We start from the raw sequence: 5,993 nt of genomic DNA, 5'->3' as shown, positions 1-5,993 counted from the left end.
AAGAATTAATTAATTGTTAATCATAATAATAATTATTCTTATTATGATTAACAATGAATTAATTCTTAATAATAATATAATTATAATAATGAATATTATTATAATTATATAATTTCTAATGGCAGAAAACTATGAAAATAGCAAATATTAACATTTTTGTGATTTTATGCTTAAAATTATTTAAACAATTAGTAATGTGTAGTAGCGACTCCTCCTATAGTGTGGAGCAGTTTGTCAGTACAACTGCCAAAAAAATGTCTGTCTGCTACCAGCTTCCTATTGTTTTCTATGACCGTAAAATAAGACTGTGTCTACACTAAGCTGGACAAATCTCTGAAAAAAGTCCAAAATTTGAGTTTAAATTAGTAAAAAACTAGGAAACAAGTAAATATTCATAGTTGGAAACCTGCAAGTCCTACAGCACTTTAAAAAAAAAAAAATTGCAAACAATATCACCTAAAAAAAATGACCACTTTGTAATTGTTAAACATTTTCTAGTCGCAGCTTCCCATTGCAAATATCTTCTACTTTTCTGGTTTTCTACTCATTTAAACTCCAACCATGTCCACACTAAGCCAGTAACATGCATTAAAGAAGTCACATTTTTCCGTTTACAACTGTAGGAAATTAGAAAACTAGCAAATATTGCCATTTGGAAAGCTGGTGCCACAGTGTTGCTTTACTTCAAAAAATGACTTAACCTATTATCCAATTATGAAAATCGTTGCCATGTCCGCTCGAGACAGATGGGTTTACGGTGTCATGTAGAACTGAGGTCCAGTTACACCAAACCATGGCCCGGGGCCCCTCAGGAGGTCACTCCAGCCGTGCAGACCAGCACCTTGGATGAACGTATCATCCATCGCTTACAAACTTTCTCCAAACACTCACCCAGAGCTGCTGCAGAAAAGTCAAACCGCGGCGCTTTCATTCCTCACTGACGGGAAAAAGGTCCCGAGTGTTTCCTCAGAGTCCTGCCGGAGGAAGGCGACCTGCTCGCGGCTACACACGACTCAAGAGCCGCGCAACAACAAGCCAAGTTGTCCAGAAAGTGCGGAGCAGCTTGTGACTTGTGAGGAAGAGGAGGAGGAGGATTAGCGCCGCTGTTTGTGTCCGCTTGTTTATCAGTCCAATGGCGTGCGGGGCCGCAGACACGCGCACACACTCACACACTCACACACACAGCGCAGCCGCTTACCTCCACCTTCAGTCCCGCATGTCTCCGTCCGTGAGTCCGTCCAGCGGTTCAGTCCATCCGTCCGGCTACTGTCGGAGCACGCGCTGCTCACAGTCTGTCCGCGAGCACCTGGGCGTCAGGAGGCGGCACGCGCACCCACACGCACGCGCAGAAACACAAATAAAATCAGTCTTTTTGAAATATTCAAGTTGAAAAGAAAAAAAATGTATGAAACTAGAGTTAAACAGAAGTTATAGGCCGACAAACTGCGTTTTAAATCAGCGGCTGTTATTTATTTTATCACTATTTGAATTTTCAACAGGTCTCCAAACTATAAAGACTTTCCGTCTGGGCTCAGGTTCACTGCTGCCCCTCAGCGGAAATTATTGAAAGTGCACCTTTGCTTCGCAATCATGCTCAAACTTATGTAAAAAGAAATCGGAATATATTACAATCGATTATTAGTTACAAGCAGTTTTCAAACAAAAGTGTGATTCTATTGTTTCAGCTTCAGTTGTTTTTCTTTGTCCTGTCTGAGACTAAACTGAACACAATCAAGACATAATTTAACTCTCTGAGCTCCAAGTAGTCTTAGAAGCATTAGTTATTAGGCTAATAAACTTAAAACCAAATTCCAAGGCAGTCCAACACAGCAGTTTCATAACTTTTACAATTTTCAATAACTCTGGAATTTTTATGTGATTCAGGACAAGTTTCAAATCATTTTGGACTATTTTTGAGTCATTTTAGACAATTTTATGTTACTTTGGACAAGTTAGACTGTCTTCAGTGGTGAGTGTGTGCCAGGCATCATGACATACAAAAACCCTCTGCAACAAACTTTCCTCATAGTCGCCTAAAGCTGCTGTTTAGCTGTAAGCTTCAAACAGTATTCCCAAAGAGTCCTATGCAGTAGTTTGGTCCTACTACTGAGTATCATAATGATTTTTAACTGCATGGCTCCACATACTGTAGCTATTTTGCTGTTCTAAGATATTTGTACCACTGGTCTCAGCTGAGATACTCATGGCTCCACACTTGCACCAAGGTACACAGAATTTCTACAGAATCTTGTTCGTGAAAAACATTTATTCAGGGGATTTTTACAATGAGACACAAAAAAATATGAAGGTTTAAAACTTAGTTAATTTTCCCAATGGAACCACAAATCACACATGATTGGACTGAATCAACATATCCAACACTATTCCAAGTGTCCACGGGTGTTACCAACACTGGGAAAAACGTTGACTGTACATGCTGTAGATTTTTTACTATTTACATTTTTACAGCCTCTACCAACTTTTCCCCACTACTCGGTACATCAACTGTTGAAAGATGTTTCACCATGCTGAATGTATCCTCCTCTGTATACTGTTTTTGAGTCATGCTGCATTTATTTTATGATTCCAGTATGTTTAACTTTCCCCATCAGTCTCTCTTGTCTCCTGTCTGCTCTGTTTAAACACAGCCTGCAGTTCAACTGACAACTCTCAATTTCTTTCTTTCTTTCTTTTTTTTTTTTTTTACTGTTTTTTACTGTCATAGTTGAGTCAGCCAAGGCTTCTCAGTACAACTAAGGGGCACAGAATTTTAAGTTTTTAACTGCATGTGTTTAGTGCAAACTGTTTATTTTTTTGTGAACTTTGAAAAATAAAATGTCATGATTTTAAGCTTCTTTTTAATGTAATTTCATCCACAGAACTAAACGTCGTAGTGTAATTTTGGTGATATTTTAAAAAGATAACATACCTTTCAAACACATTGGCGTGTCTTGGGGTTCAGAGGGTTAATAAATGAATGAGCAATGTCTTTCTAGCATCACTGCAACACTTTTTGTTGCTGCCTGTTTATGGTTTATGTTGTATGGTTTATTCTGTACAAAATTACATCTGTGAGTCTTGGGGTCTGTTTAATTATACAAAAACAAATATGGTTGTAATTCTGATAAAGATGACGATAAAATATTGAAGTCATATCAAAACTCACCTTGAGCTACGAAAAACTGTGAATTATGTCTTTTTTTTTTAAACATTTAATAGATCAAATGATAATAACTTAACTACAAGTACTAAAGAATTAGTAGCAATGGGGCCTTTGTTTTGTTATATTATTATAATGTCTGATGAATCATTATTCTGTATTATTTTATTAACATTTCCTACTTTAACTTACCAGTGGGTAGTTGTTTCTCTTTGGATTAGTAATGTTAAAAAACACTTCGCCAAAAATTTGAACATCAAAAGTTATTGTAAACAACTGTAGCAGTAAAATGTGTTTTAGTATTCTTAATTAAAAATTTTGCAAAATCTGAATTCCAAATATAAATATATGTCCAAACTTCTGTTGCATATCACAAACGTTTGGCCTCACCAATGTGCCGACAACACAAAATACAAATGCCCACTGTAAAATTCACTTACAAAACATTACAACAAGCCATATTACGGATCTAGTGATGATTTCAGTCACTAACAGCGCAACAACAAACCGCACAGCGACTAAAGCAAAGACAAATCCAGCCTCTCCAAACAACCAGTGTTTAAAGCTGCACTAATCAATACTTTCATATTAACACCACATATAATGACTACATGTAACATGAGAGAAGTGGAACCCACAGAGAGTTATCATGACTGCAGCTCCACACTTCTTCATAACCTGTTTCAGATCATTATTTTGAATTTACAGCCTAAAGTTTTAGTGTTTCCATTCTGCTGAATTGTAGATGTGTTCTCTGTATATTTATCTATGGATGAGAACTACCAGAGCAAAATTTCCACAATACCGTATGTGTGAGGTCATTTACAAATAGTCTCTGGTTAGAGTTTGTCCACCAGAGAGCACTGATAAGCTTATTTTTTAAACTGGTTTATGGGGTTTGTGTTTTCTGATGGTATCATGATGATATATATTGGAACTGTGTGTCTGGTTTTGACAAACCTACTATTTAATTCCTGTTAAGCAGACAAACACAGAGGCGTATTTTTACTTTTCTGATACTAAAAAAAACCCTTAAAACAGTACAGACATCCAAGAAAACTTTTTTGGATCCCAAAAAAAATCTTCATTGTAAAGAAAGAAAGAAAGAAAGAAAGAAAGAAAGAAAGAAAGAAAGAAAGAAAGAAAGAAAGAAAGAAAAGTAGCTCATTGGCTAAGATATGTGGTTTTGAATGTCCATATTTACCTTCTCTTCAGTAAAATAATCTAAGAAGGTTTTCTTAATTCATGTCTAGTCCAACCACGTCGTGTGGACTCGCCATGTCACTATATTAACATTCAAGTAAAAAATATATATACATTCCCTCGCCTTTGTGTCTGAGTTTGTATGTGTTTGTCTATATTGTAACACTTTAATGTAAAAACTCCTATTAATTCATTAACACCAAACCATGCAGCAATATATGAAGTAGTTAAAATGACCTCTATGACCGCCGGCTGTAACATTAAAATGCTGCTTACACGATAAAGCACTAGAAAAAAACACTCCAGTTATGAGATATTATATTTAAATAGTGATATAACGCTTTGAAATGTGCCGTTCTGCCCAAATAGCACTTTCTGCTTTAATTACGGTAAAATACTTAAGTATCTCTGTAAAAAGTCCAACATTTAGCAGCAAAAAAGGAATCAGGAGATCAAAACTACAGCTAAAAGACACTGAAAATTGGACTTACATTTGTTAAAAATCCAGAATAATGACACACAACCAAAAGAATGTTGTTTCATATTTGCTGGCTGCGTAAGACAATGCTCAATTTACAGCTGCTGCCACCAAGTGGTCAAAAAAATCTACTATTCCCACTTTAATCTAATTCAGCATTTAGTTTAAATCTCCATTTCCACTTTCAGCATTTGTTTTGCTGTGTCATAAACATGCTCTCCTTCTTCTCTAATGCATTACTCAGCAATATTCTGATTGAAATCAGGCCTTCATCATCCTTTCTTCCACAAACACACATATTTCATGTTTCAGCTGACTCACCTGAACTTTGTCTTCACCTGGAAGGTTTCCCAGCAGCTCCAGCTGTGGGTTTCAATCCCTTGTATCAAACAAGAAAGGATTTATTATAAAACAAAAAAAAAAAGAAAGAAGCAAATGGAAGCAGAGATGTTAAGCCAGACCAGCTGGCTTAGACGAGGGGGACCCAGAACTGGTTTGGATCTGAGCTCTGTGGGCTCCGAGCAGCAGAGGTAGTCAACGCCCTCCAACGCCGCCCCCCCTCCGCCCCACCAGCACCACCGCACACCCCCTGACCTGCTGCGTCCGGGTGTGTAGAGGAGCCCGGTCACCTGTCGCCGTCGCTCGCAGTATATTTAGCTCCGAGGTGTCACTGATGCTGCCAGAGAGTGTATTTGTGCTCTTTGTGTGTGTGTGTGTGTGTGTGTGCAGCACAGAAAAATGTGTTGCTGACACTCAAGGGCCTCTGAGGGCCTCGGTGTAAGAGCCCAGGATTACTGGCCCAAAGGCCGGCGGCTCGACACATTACAGAGAGAGAGCAAGAGAGAGAGAGAGAGAGAGAGAGAGAGAGAGAGAGAGAGATCAAACCTGCCAGCGTGTCCTAGATATCAGCACTCGGAGCATCTGCCTGGCGGAGGATTACCCTCAGCTGTCCACTCCTGTCAGGCCCGATCGCAGGCAGGAGAGGCTGGGCTGGTGGATGATCTATGAATCTGTCGGATGTCGGTGCAGTAACATGGCTGAGTAGCTGAAAGCCCAAAAACAACATACCCCCACTGGTTTCCAGACATAAGAGGAACAGAACAATCCCAACACCTAGAAGGGTCATTCCATATAAAATCAGTCAAATCTGAT

General features: G+C 38.4%; 1 long non-coding RNA gene across 1 annotated transcript; it reads right to left on the bottom strand.

Moving 5' to 3' along the window:
* Positions 1–341: 341 nt before the first annotated feature.
* LOC103369368 (uncharacterized) lies at positions 342–5,347 on the bottom strand. Its single transcript, XR_520824.1, has 3 exons — positions 5,163–5,347; positions 1,199–1,306; positions 342–1,069 (listed from the first exon to the last, which is right to left on the bottom strand). It is a non-coding gene; the product is annotated as an uncharacterized LOC103369368 (long non-coding RNA).
* Between the last annotated feature and the right edge of the window lie 646 nt (positions 5,348–5,993).

This window comes from Stegastes partitus, unplaced genomic scaffold, assembly GCF_000690725.1.
Source record: "Stegastes partitus isolate 25-593 unplaced genomic scaffold, Stegastes_partitus-1.0.2 Scaffold1277, whole genome shotgun sequence".
NCBI lineage: Eukaryota > Metazoa > Chordata > Actinopteri > Pomacentridae > Stegastes > Stegastes partitus.
The sequence above is the reverse complement of the archived record's forward strand: the minus strand, read 5'-3'. Positions and strand labels throughout refer to the sequence as shown.